This window comes from Podarcis vaucheri, assembly GCF_965113315.1.
Source record: "Podarcis vaucheri genome assembly, chromosome: 3".
Taxonomy (NCBI): domain Eukaryota; kingdom Metazoa; phylum Chordata; class Lepidosauria; order Squamata; family Lacertidae; genus Podarcis; species Podarcis vaucheri.
Window position 1 is genome coordinate 107,289,778 of NC_138761.1, and position 15,292 is coordinate 107,305,069.

General features: G+C 45.3%; 1 long non-coding RNA gene across 1 annotated transcript; it reads left to right on the forward strand.

Moving 5' to 3' along the window:
* The first annotated feature begins 5,891 nt into the window (after positions 1–5,891).
* LOC309528354 lies at positions 5,892–8,724 on the forward strand. Its single transcript, XR_014217701.1, has 3 exons — positions 5,892–6,012; positions 7,116–7,213; positions 8,665–8,724. It is a non-coding gene; the product is annotated as an uncharacterized lncRNA (long non-coding RNA).
* Positions 8,725–15,292: the final 6,568 nt, after the last annotated feature.

Here is a 15,292-nt window from a genome sequence, read left to right on the forward strand (position 1 = left end):
TTTTAGGTTTATGACAAATTGTGTGGTATCCAGTGCTGCAACTCCACTGGTGCAACAGACTTCTGTGCATGCAGTGGAACTTCCTCTTCCTCTCCTGTCCCTCCCAGATCCCTGCACACCTTCAAAATCAGCTCCAGAAGGTTAGGAGACCCTCTGGAACAGATGTGGGGGATGCGTTGAGGGAGGAGGGGAAACAGAAGTCCCATTGCAGCAGTGGAACTAAGCAGAGGGAACATTGGATACAATCCTGCCCAGAGCCTTACATATGGGGAGAGCTTTACATTCAGTTAAGTAGAATATTCTTCCATCAACCACACCAGACATAACAACTCGATCTGCCTGCTCAGATGTACCGTATCTTTTTACAAAGCTATTGTTTACAAAGCTAGTGTACTACCAACTTTACCATATGCTAGTGAAACATGGACCACTTATAAGCACCAACTCCTCGAAAGATTCCATCAATGGTGTCTCTGAAAATTTTTACATATCACTTGAGAAGATAGGCAAACTAATTTGACATATTAAAAAGTTACAAATCTTAGTAAGAATGCATTGGTGCTGATGGCCAAAGATTAGACCATGATGAACACGTTCTCTCAAACTCGGTGATTATATAAACTCACTCTTTTTTTGGTCCTTATTTTGTTTTTGTGTCACTTAAACAATTTATTTTGGGGGCCTCAAAATCTGGAAGTGGCCTCGACTTCTGAGGAAGTCTTGTCTGTAGTTCCTGTTTGAGTGTAAATTTGGTGACCCTTGCTGTACAATGTGTCAGATAGTCCCAACAGCCCTTCTTTGATGAGAATCAACAACGTCTTTCTTAAAACCAAAGTATGCCAATTGGCTTAAAAACACTCCACGGTTTAAAGGAGCACTTTCAAGTGGAATCCTCTTTTGGTGGAAATGTCCTGTTTTGCTTTGCAAAAGTCTTTGTTCTCTTTTCCAAGTATTCATTTTCTCTCCTAGGGTGATGACTGTGAAATCTTCAAGGAAATGCACCAGGGCAGGCATTTATAGATTCTTAAATATAAACTGCTTGATTCTGTGCTGCTTAAACTTAACTAAAATGCTTTTCCAGGTGTTCCGTGCCTTCATATGCGTTACAATTTCCAAAGCTTTCCCTCCAACAGATGTGAAATGCAATGATCTCCAGTTTCCTGGTCTTTAATCTCTTGACCTTTTTAAAACTAATGGAGTTGTATTTGCCACTTTCTAATCCTCAGGAATTATGCCTCCCTGGGCACATTTTTAAACTTGCCATTTTCATTTCGTACCCTTTAATAAATTCCACAACATCACATTATCTTGCACTTCATCTATGTTACATCAACTTGATCCTTGAAGCAACATGTATCTTTCCCATTTTCTGCTGTTTGCCCTGAAAAATAGAACCATTTCCTGGGGTTCCAGGTCTCACAAATATCACAAGCATGAATCTAGAACCCTACAGGAAGGGAAATGCATGTGATGTGGGAATTTTTGAAGGAGCAGGCAAGGAAAGGGTTAAGAATCCTCACACGGCTTCTCTACTGTTGGTTTTGTCCTAAGGACCATAAATGCACCAGCTTGATATATAAGCCAGGCATGATGGGAGTCCCTGAGGCAACACAAATTGAAACGACCAGAGAAGATAATGCTCCTTCCATTATTTTGGACTCTTTCCAATGCTTATCTCTGCTCTGTGCAAACATAACAAAGGGAGAGTGTGTCTGTCAGCATAGGGTAGTGGTTAGAGTGACTAGGACCAGGGAGACCCAGATTTAACTCCGCACTCAGCCCATGATGCTTACTAGGCAACCCTGGGCCAGTCAGTATCTCTCCACTTAACCTAATCATAGGGTTGTTGTGAGGATGAGATGCAAAGTGGGGGGGACCATGTATACTGCCATTAACTCGTTGGAAGTGAGCAAACAAAGGACGCATTCTACAGCTGGGTTGATAAATAAGCTTACCAGCCAATCAAACAATGACTTAAATCAGGGGTTGGCATCCTAAGTCCCTTGGGCCACAAGCGTCCCACAGGGTTGTTTAACCGGCCCCCAAGCCGCCCCCGAACCGAGCCGCCCTCTCAGCGAGTCCTCGCGTGCTGCGCTAAACCGGCGCAGTGTGGCACAGGGACTTGCTTTTGCGGTGCCAGAAATCGAATCTGTGCAGACACAGACGCCAGAAATTGTGGGCACACACGCGTGATCTGGCCCATGGAAGGATCTCCGCTGGAGTGAACCGGACCAGAAAAGGTAAACCTTGCCGACCCCTGACTTAAATAATCTTGCCCTCCTATCCTCCCAACCATTGCCTGCTCTCTAATTTGCTCCCACTGTTATCGCTTCCTGCTCCACCAGTTCAATAAATTTACCCAAGTGCCCCACAGTCAGGTGGCTAGATTGGAACTAGCATTCTAGGCACCCATTGGTAGGCATCTTCCCGCAGCCAGAAGAGGAGTGGGCAGGAATCTCTAGGCAGACAATAAGTGGGCAGGGTCAAGGTTGATGGGCTGTTATGCAAGTCATAGAATAATGGACTTGTACAGTTGGAAGAGGGACATGGGTGGCGCTGTGGGTTAAACCACATAGCCTAGGACTTGCCGATCAGAAGGTCGGCGGTTCGAATCCCTGTGACGGGGTGAGCTCCTATTGCTTGGTCCCTGCTCCTGCCAACCTAGCAGTTCGAAAGCACATCAAAGTGCAAGTAGGAAGTCCGGCGGGAAGGTAAACAGTGTTTCTGTGCACTGCTCTGGTTCACCAGAAGTGGCTTAGTCATGCTGGCCACATGACCCGGAAGCTGTATGCCGGCTCCCTCGACCAATAAAACGAGATGAGCGCCGCAACCCCAGAGTCATTCACGACTGGACCTAATGGTCAGGGGTCCCTTTACCTTTACCTTTACAGTTGGAAGGGACCCTGAGGTCATATCGCCTAACCCCCTGCCATGCAGGAATTTCAGCTAAAGCATCCATGACAGATGGCCATCCAACCTCTGCTTAAAAACCTCTAAGGAAGGAGAGTTCTGTTCTGCAGACGGGCTTGGGACTCTGAGAACATACGGTGGCCTAGTTGTTTGTTTTTTATTTTGTCTGTCTTCACCCTTGTGGAAGGGGCCCATTGTTACCAAGTTTTGATTCAGCACTGTATTTGTTTTTGTCATATATTACAAAAGTGACCCCAGATTGGACCGCCATGGAATGCTTGCTTAATGGGATAACGTATCTCAAATAATGAGTCAACAAAGCTTTGGTGGTTCTAGGCTGAGGACCTGCTTATATTATTAGCTCATGTATAATCAGTGGCTGTGCCAATGTGAAAGGAAATGTAAACACAGATGGTCAGAAATAAATGGCACCCCCGGAAGTTGTTGGACTGCAACTCTCAGCTTCCCTGATTGTTGGTCATGCTAGCTGGGGCTGATGGGAGTTGGAGTCCAACAAAATCTGCTAGCAGAAGACTAGTTTATATCCCTTTGCTACCTACCACGAAGAAACATGTGACACTGTAGAACAGCAGTTCTCAACCTGTGGGTCCCCAGATGTCGTTGGACTACAACTCCCATCATCCCTGAGCTCTGGCCTTGCTAGCTAGGGGTGATGGGAGTTGTAGTTCAACAACATCTGGGGACCCACAGGTTGAGAAAGGCTGCTGTAGAAGAAGTGGACAGAAAGGACATTGGGATCTACTAGTTGATCTCTGGTTGAGTTGCAGTGGATCCACATGTATTTCTGACTAGCAAAAATGAAAAGGTTTTCCCCCACCCTAAACTGAAGTATTGAGGTATTATTACTATTATTTGCAACATTTACATTTGTATACCTTCCTTTATCCGAAGATAGCAGGACAATTCAAAACATAAAAACACAAAATGAGAGCACATTTGTAGCAGCAGCCAAGTCACCAAGGTAGCATATGAATTGGACAGTGGGCTCGCTAAATTATATAATGACAACTTCAGGAGGCCGAGACTCTGAGGAGAATACTTACTCTTTGCCTTGTACTGTTGTCCCTGAATAAGGGAGGGCGGAGCAAACCTGAAAGAACTGGAGGCTGTGTTTAGACTGCCTGTCAGATTTACATCATGATCTGAGGGCTTCAGATATCAAAGTGATGTGTTTGGTGCAACTCACTAGGACAGTGTGAGATTTGTAACGTGGCCCACAACAAAAGACAGCAAATTCTTTAACTACATAATCCATACCCTGGAAAATCAGTCCAGTGGCAACAATTAACACAGCACAGTAAGCAGAGGGTTTCATGTGGTTCTTGTGGTTGGGGTGATTGATGAAGCAGGTGTGTTTTCAAAAGTCCTCTGAGGGGAAAGGGTAGGGTTTGAGAGGACTGACAAGGACATCCTTAGAAGCTGTTGTACACCCTTAGATGTCAATGTTAGGAAGCCGTTCGAGTGCAGTGATGAAGAAGAGTGTGCACTGAACACAGGAAACCGAAATGCAACATGAGCAGAAAAAGAACTCTAGTAATCAGGGCCAGTGGTCAAGAAGATAGTTTCTTCACATGCCAAAAACTCAGGATAAGCCCTAAGCCAAGCTTGTACTCAGGTAAGGATGGGTGAATCTGTCAATGTTGATTTCTCTTGACGTCTCTTTTCCCACTCTTCAGTTCTCCACATCATTTTGTGATAGATTTTTAAATCCTCATGACAAAATTTGGATACATGCTGGTTTTGAAGGGTGGCTTTTTTCATTTGTGTATTGTTTCAAGAAGTCCACTTACCTTAAATGGTGGGTTTTGCAGCCAGTCCACAGGCTCTGCAGTGATCCAGGGAAGGGGTTAGGGTTTGGCTGACTGCCTGCCGGTGATAGGCTAGGCCAGCAGGCTTTGGGGCAGGCCTCTTCCTGGGGCCTGGTTTGGATAGCTTCACCCTTAAATATGAACACAATCAAGTTTCTCTCTCAACTGCATTAGGTAAAAGGTAAAGGACCCCTGGACGGTTAAGTCCAGTCAAAGGTGACTATGAGGCTGTGGTGCTCATCTCACTTTCAGGCCGAGGGAGCCAATGTTTGTCCACAGACAGCTTTCTAGGTCATGTGGCCAGCATGACTAAACAGCTTCTGTCACAATGGAACATTGTGACGGAAACAAGAGCGCACGGAAATGCTGTTTACCTTCCTGCTGCAGCGATACCTATTTATCTATTTGCACTGGTGTGCTTTGAACTGCTAGGTTAGCAGGAGCTGGGACAAAGCAATGGGAGCTCACCCTGTTGTGGGGATTTGAACCGCCAACCTTCTGATCAACAAGCCCAAGAGGTTCAGTGGTTTAGACCACAGCGCCACCCGCTTCTCATCTGTATGCTCAGCCCATGGCAATGTGCAAAGGTACAGATGAGAGGCGTTGGGTGGGTGAAAAAACCATCAGTTCCATGTCCTTGCCATTCCCTTCATCATGGCGGCTGCAGGCAGAGCAAAAGGTGGAATCTAAACAGCTTCTGTTGTTGGGGTTGGAGTAAGCTTGGAGGACAGCCTGAGATTCCCCATCACTGCCCTCTTCCTTGCCCAGGCTTAAATTAGCATTTGTCCAGAGGGTCTATATTCCATGTCTCGTCTATCACTTCTGTTACACATATTAACTGCATCTGGTTTTCTAACTTTTTTTTTTTTTTTTTACATAAAGCATATCCTCAAAAAAGGCAACCCTTAAATGGCCTTGAACCATGGTAGTCACATGTTCCTTTCCCCTCCCCCTGCTTTTTGCAGCAACAGCTCACCACAAGTAGGAAATGAGAAATGTTGGGATATGGCAGACCGTATTGACTTAACACAAAGTTATTTAGCTCAGGTGTTCCAGGAGTAGCGGCACCCTTGGGAAATCCGGTGGTCAAGGCTCTCCAGTTCTTACTCCCCTCCCTCCTTTTCCATGTGTTCAGCTAATCTCTTAACTTTACAGGTTCAGGGACAAGAGTCACCACCATACATAAGTCTCTTGCCAAAGAGTTAAATAGAACACATAGATGAAGTCTATTCGCTTGCTTGCTTGCTTGCTTGCTTGCTTGCTTTATAACAATGTAAGTTAAAACAGTGACAATTTTGAAAACACTTGGGTTGCAACAATAAGTAGCCACAAGCACTTAAAAGAGTGTGGCAGTGGGGAAATTCAAACTAGTGTCACAAACAGTTTCACCATTGCAATTAAAACCTCTAACTGCCCAAAAGCATTTATAAAGCAGAACTTTTGACCATATTATGGAATGCCATTAGAGAGGGGGTGAGTTAAACCTCCCTCCAGATTGAGGACTGAAGCCTGTAGACAGTTACCTTTTAATAATGGAATTCACAGTAAGTTGGTTTGGGATGCAATAATATTCATGGGAGAACACAGCACAATACAGTGGTAGCTTGGTTCTCGAACTTAATCCGTTCTGGGAGTCCATTCGACTCCCGAAATGGTTCGAAAATCAAGGTGTGGCTTCCGATTGGCTGCAGGAGCTTCCTGCACTCAAGCGGAAGCCGTGCCGGATGCTCAGCTTCCAAAAAATGTTTGCAAACCGGAACAGTCACTTCTGGGTTTGTGGTGTTCAGGAGCCGATTTGTTCAACAACTAAGCCGTTCAAGAACCAAGGTACCACTGTATATTCTCTATGTGTGTGTGTGTGTGTGTGTGTGTGTGTGTGTGTGTGTTTGAGTCATAGTCCAATAGTGTCCCTACAGTAGCCTGGTGCCCTTCAGAAATTTTCTACCAGTCCATCCAATCTGGCCAATGGTCACCTAAGGCGTACTAGTCTCACCCCAACCATAGGTCTCTGTATGTGGGCATTCCTGCTTTAAGCTGCCTACCCATCCACCTGTCACCAGAGTTTCAACATATATTAGACTACTGAGTACGCACAAGCCAGAATCTTGCAAAACTCGGGCTGCTATCCTGGACTTTCTTGACCTCCCCATTAAGCAAAGCTGTGATACTAATTTCTTGGCACAATCACGAGTTTTCCCTGGAAGTCTCAGAGGATTCCCATCCACTGAAAGAAAGCACTCCATAATAGATGCGGAACATGCAATTTCTGGAAATATTTATCATTACTTTGTGTCAACAAAATGCCTTTTCTTTTTCTTTTCTTTTTCTTTTGAGCTCCGCATATTTTCAGTCTGAGAAAACAAATTTGTTTTGCAGCTCTCCAAAGGCCCCAAGCTCCAGAGCGAAGAAGAAGCACTATCTTTCCGTGGTCAGCCTTCCTTTCGGCATCTGGTCACAATCCTACTGGGAGAAATGTAAGTAACAGCTTACCACGTGGATCGCCGAATGTGCTGAATTGCAAGAAAGGATATTAAATGAAAATATCCATAGCACCTGCAGCTTGTCCCGGATGATTCCCCCAGAGTAGTGTGGGTGGGTTGACTTCAAACCCCCCAGCGACGTGCAAACTGCAACTGCAGCTGCTTGTTGTAGTAGCAGCTTGCAGTGTTAGCAAATGGCTTGCAGATCCCAGCCCTTGTAATGAATCAACACTGATGGAGGCTGCCAATAAGCTGGGGAGGTGAGAGTGGGGAGTAGCAGGCCTAGTGTAATTATCCTCCTTATCAACGTTAGACGTCTCCCCATCCTTTGGGTTTGGGATGATGAACTGCCTGCTCCACAAAATAGGGCAGTCAAAGAACTCAAATACAAGCAGCTTTGCACATCCCAGTCCTAAGACTTGTTGCCCTTTGGACCTCTCTCACTGTCCCTTGAAAATGCCTTTCACATGGTTGAATAGAGGCTGTGTGTGTAGATGGATGTGTGAAGAAACCTCTTGTTTTTGCATGTAGCCTACTGTAAGAGTCATCTCCATTGCTCTGTTCACTTTTGCCTCTGGCCCTCCCCACCACTGACACATCCATTTTCATTTCCCAAGAAGATTATCCATGAATGAATGTAGCGCTCTGGCTTAAGAATTGTCTCCCCCTGACCCTTGCACTGCTAGCCTGCAAAGGGCTTTTGAACCAGCAACAGATACACCTAGCTAGGTCCAACTGCAAAACAGGAGGTTTTTCTGCCAGTGTAGGAGTAGGTCAGCAATTTAAAAAACACCTGTGTCAGTGCAGTTAACTCTTTAGTCAAAGAAACCAAAACAGCACAGGCCTACTGATCACAGCAACTCTTCCCAGAAGGCCTCTCCCCAATGAAGCAGTTGCGAGGACTGAAGGTCCCTGTCTTCCCATGCTCTCGAAGGATCCTTCCCTAGCAGCCCAAAACTCCATTGTCTTGCCTCTTGTTGCTCCACCCTCTGCATTCCTTTTTGTTTTCTGGGAGGTGAGCTGGTTGCAGCAGGAGGGGGAGACTCCCTGGATTCTTCCACAGCCTGCCTCATTTCTGTCTCCTGGTCCCCCTCCTCTCCTGCCTCTGAGTCTGGACTGCTCTCTGCCACAGACTCTTCCTGCTCACTGAACCCAGTTGCCTCTTAAGTTTCTGACACCTCCTCCCCACCAGCCTGCTCCCTTTTCTCCCTCTGCCCATGCTGATGGGTTTTGAGGAGCAGAAACCGTAGCATTATAAACATGCACCTCTTCAAGTTTGTATACTTGCAATATTTCCTGTCGACCAAGTCAGTAGAAATTTTTCGTGCCTAATTTCCCAACCATTGTAGTCTTCTTCTTACATCGCAAGAGCTGACAAAGAAAGGCAGGGGGCCATTTTTTCAAGCCCTCAGATTTGCTCAGAAAAATATTCTGTGTTTCCCCAGAAGATTTCAGATCATCTCCCAACTGACCTGAATAGATTTCAGAAGAGCTTGTTGATCTCTAGCAAAATGTAAAAATGAGTGTGGCCAATAACCTTTTTCAAAAGGGCACATTGTCTTGGAGGATCAGAAAACAGCAGGGGACCTATAAGAGTGGTCAGTAATTTTTAGTAATAATAAAAAGACAAATTTTGGGCAGCTTGGGCCAAGAAAACATACTTTTGGCATTTCAGTGGAATACCTATAGAAGCAGTAGGTAAAACAAAACATTAAATAGTAAATTTAATTTTAAAACATTTTTATTTGATAGAAATTTTTGGGTGGTTTTAGTGGAGGTGCAAAAAACCTTTGGCATCATAGTATCACAGCTGGAGAACCATAAGAAGAATGTTGTTTTGTAAAAACAAAACAAAGCAAAAACCCATGGTTTTTAAGACAATTTTTGGAGGGTCTTGAGGACTACCAAAACCTCCCTTGGGAGCCAGCTGTGGCCTAGAAGGCTTTGACCTAGACTTGGAACAAAGTGTCTGATCCAGCCCATTGGATTCACTCAACCCACACCACTAACGTGCCATTTTGGTTGTGAAGCTTACCCCAGCAGCGGCTTTTAAATCCAAATACATTAGACTAACACATTGTGAGCTCCAGGCCACTCGCTACTGGTTTTCTTGTGCAGGTGAACATCATGTGTTTGTAAGAAGCGAGTGAGGTGCATGGTGAAGCATTACTGACAGTACAGATGTACAGATCCGTGTTGATGTGGCCAAAGGGCTGAGACTGCTTTTTACTAGCCAAAAATCAGGCAATTGTGTGCATTTTGCTGACTACACACACACACACACAGTATCTTGAGAGTCCTGCACATATGTGATACTTGGCTGTATTTCAAATGGTATGTTAAAAAGGATCAAACCTGAGTTTCAGCCTCTGCAGAGGCCATGCTAAGACTGGTTACAAGCATTTTATTTGTTTGTTTGTTGGTCTTTTGGTTCTTTTGGCTTCTGCCATTCCAGAACAGTTAGAGCAGGTGATGTACACTCCACTATCTAGTCAGCCCCTAGAAGGCTTAAATGTTTGGACATATTGAATGCAGACGGGAAATCAAAGACAGATCAATGCCTGGCAACACTACAAGGGAAATATAACTGGCTTCCCTTTGGGTTTTGTGATGTCAAGACAATAACAAATGTGAATGTCAAGTGGTGTTTAATATATTTATATTTGCAGTAAGATAATATAAATAATATTTCTAGCTATGAAACGATGCCAACATCTTTTCTGGAATGTGTGTGGGATCTTACTGGGGCAGGGGAGGGGAGACCCCGCATACAAATATATGCCAATCTGCTAAAATCCCCGGAGGGAAAACTAAGTAGCACCATAGACAGAAGAGAACAAAAGCAACCTTAAATGTGTATTTCCTTAAAAAGTTACCTCTCCCCCACCCCTTTGTATGAGAATATGTGTGGACAAATTGGGTTGGCAGATGTCTTGCAGTCTCATTAAGTTGCCAGATCCTTGCCCAGGAATTGCTATAAATCAAGGAAAGGCCAATGTGGTGCTGTGAAGTACACGTCATATCATCCAAGACCATTGGCCATGCTTGCTGAGGCTGATGGGTTTGTTGTCCACACCATCAGAAGGATGCCATGTTGCTTATCGCTGCCATAGATTCTCTAAGCCAGGGGGAGTCAACCTTTTTATACCTACCGCCCACTAATGCATCTTTCTTGATGGTAGAATTTCCTTACCGCCCACCAGTGCTCGATGGAAGGAGGATTCAGCTTGTACCGTAGAACCCCCTAACGCCCACCTAGAATCCTGAAACACCCACTAGTGGGCAGTAGGAACCAGGTTGACAACCCCTGCTCTAAGCAGACTTTAAACTACTCCAATATACTGTTGTAGACGTTTATTTTGTATAATCCAAAAGTACTCTTGGAACCACACAAGTGTGGGACTTCATGGCCAATAAGACTGTTCTGATGTTCATAAGCAGTTTGTCCCTTACGAATATGTCTACAGTTGGTCACAAGTAGCTATCTGGTAGAACTTATCTTCTGCGATATAGCCAGTGGTTTTTTTCTAGAAAAATAGCAGCCGGTACTCACCATGAAGTTGTTACAGTAAGGGCCACACTTTTTAACAACAACAAAAAATGGTGACGGTACTGCGTATACCCAGTGCTTTACAGTGGTACCTCGGGTTACATACGCTTCAGGTTACATACGCTTCAGGTTACAGACTCCGCTAACCCAGAAATAATGCTTCAGGTTAAGAACTTTGCTTCAGGATGAGAACAGAAATCGTGCTCCAGTGGCACGGCGGCAGCAGGAGGCCCCATTAGCTAAAGTGGCGCTTCAGGTTAAGAACAGTTTCAGGTTAAGAACAGACCTCCGGAACAAATTAAGTACTTAACCCAAGGTACCACTGTATTTGTAAAAAAATGTTTAGAGGTACTCTCATTTCCCTACTCATATTGAAATACTGCCCCTCAATGAGGGCAAACCTAGGTTCACAAAATGTTTAGGCGTATGTGTACCCCTGCGTACCCCGTACCCCCAGAAAAAAGCACTGTGCGTACCCGGGGTGGAAGTGCTGGATATAGCTATAAGTGTTAATTCACGATTTTTTTTCTCATCAATTGGTGATCACGGCAGCAAATTGTGACTTGCAGGTATGAATACACAATCAAAGATAGTACCGTCATAGATCACTCTGCATCCTCTTAAACACAATGCTTTTCAGGGCCAACAGAAATGTCGGCAAGTTATCTAGCACAAATCTACAGAGGGTGGTGATATCATGGGCTGTCCCTTGAATCCGCTAGATGACATTGCAAGGGATAAGGGATCATTGCCTTAGGAGAGCGAGAAAAATTCTCAGGGATGACTCACACCCCAGCCACCACCTTTTTAATCTTCTACCATTGGGCAGGAGATATAGAAGTATAATCAGCCGTACCAACAGGGTAAAATATAGCTTCTATCTGTGGGCTATTAGGCTGCTGAACGGAAAATAACATAGTGCAACTGACTTGCGAGGTGGTGTGTTGTGCGATAAACACACAGTGTGCAATAAGATTGAGTGCTTTTTGGGGGGAGGGAGGTTCATTAAATTTCATTGTACATAGGTTGTAAAGGTAAAGGGACCCCTGACTGTTAGGTCCAGTCGTGGACGACTCTGGGGTTGCGGCGCTCATCTCGCTTTATTGGCCGAGGGAGCCAGCATACAGCTTCCGGGTCATGTGGCCAGCATGACTAAGCCGCTTCTGGCGAACCAGAGCAGCGCATGGAAATGCTGTTTACCTTCCCACTGGAGCGGTACCTATTTATCTACTTGCACTTTTGATGTGCTTTCGAACTGCTAGGTTGGCAGGAGCAGGGACCGAGCAACGGGAGCTCACCCCGTTGCGGGGATTCGAACCACCGACCTTCTGATCGGCAAGCCCTAGGCTCTGTAGTTTAGACCACAGCGCCACCCACATCCCTCTACACAGGTTGTACATTGACAATAACTTCATGACCTGGAGCATGATCCCTACCAAATGCTATCTGACCAAAGGAAAGGTGAGTGGCAATCCTGCAAGCTTCCTCCCCCTGTGATTGCTACTTCCATAATACTGTGTTTAGTTGGGCTATTCTTGGTTTTAGCAATATTTTCTTTATTAAACCAGAGAACACACTGCCACAGTTTCTATGCATGGTTAAGCACGGTGGCTCCTGATCGAGCCGTAATTGACAGGACATGGAAGAACTTGTCTTCAGTTTGACAGGATCATAGCAAATTGCTAATGAAGTGCTTCAATCTGCTTCCTCCTTACAGCGCAATCCTTGAAAAGCAGTTTGAGTTCTGTCAGGAGGTGTTTCTTTTATGAGGGCAGTTCAAGAGACACCTGCTTAGACTGATATACCTAATGCTGTGTCAACATTTCCATTGATTTGGTTTATAACCCAGCTGTGAAAACTCATTTTAGCTCAAGACTTGGTATAGAATATCTAAAATACAAGAGGGAGGGGAAAGTCCATCATTACCCAACACTGAAAGGTATATACTAGAGGGGCAAAATAAAATTAGACGAGTTAAGGTAAAGCTGGCAGTTTTCTCTAAAATGCAGAGAGTGATGTTTGTCCATTAAATCCATCAACAGTGCAGTCCTATGCATGCCAAGCTAAGCAGTTGGCTCCTTACCTCTCTCGCCCTGACCTAGCCACTGTGATCCACGTGACAGTCACCTCCAGGCTTGATTATTGTAACTCGCTCTATGTGGGGCTGCCCTTGAGACTGACCTAGAAAGTCCAGCGGGTGCAGAATGCCACAGCGAGACTTCTTACGGGGTCCTTGCCAGGGATCACATTCACCCGGTGCTATACCAGCTGCACTGGCGCCCGGTGGAGTACAGGATCAGGTTTAAGGTGCCGGTTTTAACATTTAAAGCCCTATATGGCCTAGGACACTCGTACCTACAGGACTGCCTCTCCTGGTATGTTCCACAAAGGACCTTACTGTCTTCAAATAAAAACATCTTGGAGATCCCAGGCCACAGGGAGGTTAGGCTGGCCTCGACCAGAGCCAAGGCTTTTTCGGCCGTAGCTCTGATCTGGTGGAACGCTCTGTCACAAGAGACTCAGGCCCTGCGGGACTTGACATCTTTCTGCAGGGCCTGCAAGACAGAGCTGTTCCACCAAGCCTTTGGCCAGGGCGCAGTCTGCTCCCCTGCTTCTGTAATCCTCATAGAACTCTAGCCCAATGGCTGCTATTAATTTGATTCTGAATTGATTTTAGAATGTATTTTAATTAATTGACTGTGTGATCTTATGTACACTGTGCTATTTTTACTTATTGTTAGCCACTCTGAGCCCGGCTTTGGCCGGGGAGGGTGGGATATAAATATATTATTATTATTATTATTAAGGCAAGGCAACCAGAATCACACACAGTATTTCAAGGATGGTTGCCCCATAGATTTGTATAACAGCATCATCATTGGCACTTTTTGTTTTCAATCTCAAACGTGGAATTTGCCATTTTCACAGCTGCTACACAGCCCGGACAGGGAAGATGGGAGTTGTAGTCCACAATATTTGCAGGCTGCCATTTTGGCAACCCCTGAGGCGTCAGTTAGAGCTGAAACTCTCAGAGTACTTTCCTTTCATAGAATCATAGAATCATAGAGTTGGAAGAGACCACAAGGGCCATCGAGTCCAACCCCCTGCCAAGCAGGAAACACCATCAGAGCACTCCTGACATATGGTTGTCAAGCCTCTGCTTAAAGACCTCCAAAGTAGGAGACTCCACCACACTCCTTGGCAGCAAATTCCACTGTCGAACAGCTCTTACTGTCAGGAAGTTCTTCCTAATGTTTAGGTGGAATCTTCTTTCTTGTAGTTTGGATCCATTGCTCCGTGTCCGCTTCTCTGGAGCAGCAGAAAACAACCTTTCTCCCTCCTCCATGTGACATCCTTTTATATATTTGAACATGGCTATCATATCACCCCTTAACCTCCTCTTCTCCAGGCTAAACATGCCCAGCTCCCTTAGCCGTTCCTCATAAGGCATCGTTTCCAGGCCTTTGACCATTTTGGTTGCCCTCCTCTGGACACGTTCCAGTTTGTCAGTGTCCTTCTTGAACTGTGGTGCCCAGAACTGGACACAGTACTCCAGGTGAGGTCTGACCAGAGCAGAATACAGTGGCACTATTACTTCCCTTGATCTAGATGCTATACTCCTATTGATGCAGCCCAGAATTGCATTAGCTTTTTTAGCTGCCGTGTCACACTGTTGGCTCATGTCAAGTTTGTGGTCAACCAAGACTCCTAGATCCTTTTCACATGTACTGCTCTCAAGCCAGGTGTCCCCCATCTTGTATTTGTGCCTCTCATTTTTTTTGCCCAAGTGCAGTACTTTACATTTCTCCCTGTTAAAATTCATCTTGTTTGTTTTGGCCCAGTTCTCTAATCTGTCAAGGTCGTTTTGAAGTGTGATCCTGTCCTCTGGGGTGTTAGCCACCCCTCCCAATTTGGTGTCATCTGCAAATTTGATCAAGATGCCCTTGAGTCCATCATCCAAGTCGTTGATAAAGATGTTGAATAAGACCGGGCCCAAGACAGAACCCTGTGGCACCCCACTAGTCACTCTTCTCCAGGATGAAGAGGAACCATTGATGAGCACCCTTTGGGTTCGGTCAGCCAACCAGTTACAAATCCACTGAGTGGTAGCATAGTCAAGACCGCATTTTACCAGCTTCTTTACAAGAATATCATGGGGCACCTTGTCAAATGCCTTGCTGAAATCAAGGTAGGCTACATCCACTGCGTTCCCTTCATCTACCAGGCTTGTAATTCTATCAAAAAACGAGATCAGGTTAGTCTGACATGACTTATTTTTCAGAAATCCATCTTTCACCTACTGATCTATCCATGGTCTGGCAAGCATTTTTCTGACCCTCTTGCTTGTCCCAAACTCCAGACCCAGATCAACTCCCCATCTCTGTCTGTGTGCATCAAACAGAGGGAACTCTAATTGATCCCGGTTCTAGGTATCTTCCCCAATTGGACCCATTGTCTTCCTTGCTACCCACAAGCTTCGCTGCCTCAAAACATGATGCATTTTCCAGCTCAGAGCAGAAGTC